This window comes from Odontomachus brunneus, unplaced genomic scaffold (genome assembly GCF_010583005.1).
Source record: "Odontomachus brunneus isolate Ranch 3 - 2012 unplaced genomic scaffold, Obru_v1 Obru_scaffold_191, whole genome shotgun sequence".
In the NCBI taxonomy this organism is placed as follows: domain Eukaryota; kingdom Metazoa; phylum Arthropoda; class Insecta; order Hymenoptera; family Formicidae; genus Odontomachus; species Odontomachus brunneus.
In genome coordinates, this window is record NW_022639641.1 from 63,441 (window position 1) to 63,832 (window position 392).

Consider the following 392-nt stretch of genomic DNA (forward strand, 5'->3'; position numbering starts at 1 on the left):
TTAAAACATTAATTAAAATACATGCGCACGCACTAACACACATCTACCCACCCACCCACTCACTTACCCACTCACTTACCCACTCACTTACACACAAACACACACACACGCACGCACACAAAGACTTTTTAATAAATATATATAAAATTATATTTTATGCACTTTAACTTATTTTTCAGTGAATTAATTGGTTTCATTGATGAAATAGAAGGACCGAAAATAGTAGGCAAATTACAAAGTTACAGACTATTAAAATTTATGTTAAATAACAATAGTCAACATAGGATCCAAATAGTTGCATGGAATAAAGAAATTGAAAAAATAGAACATCATATGAAACCTAATTATGTAAGTAAAATTTGGAATATTATTTATTATTATGAATTAATATA

At 28.1% G+C, this 392-nt stretch overlaps 1 long non-coding RNA gene across 1 annotated transcript in view; it reads left to right on the forward strand.

Annotated features, from left to right (window-relative positions):
- The first annotated feature begins 112 nt into the window (after nt 1-112).
- Nucleotides 113-392, forward strand: part of LOC116851783 — a 2,394-nt gene continuing 2,114 nt past the window's right edge. The window contains exon 1 of the long non-coding RNA XR_004379639.1: nt 113-348. This is a non-coding gene — a long non-coding RNA (uncharacterized LOC116851783). The remainder of the gene's footprint in view (nt 349-392) is intronic.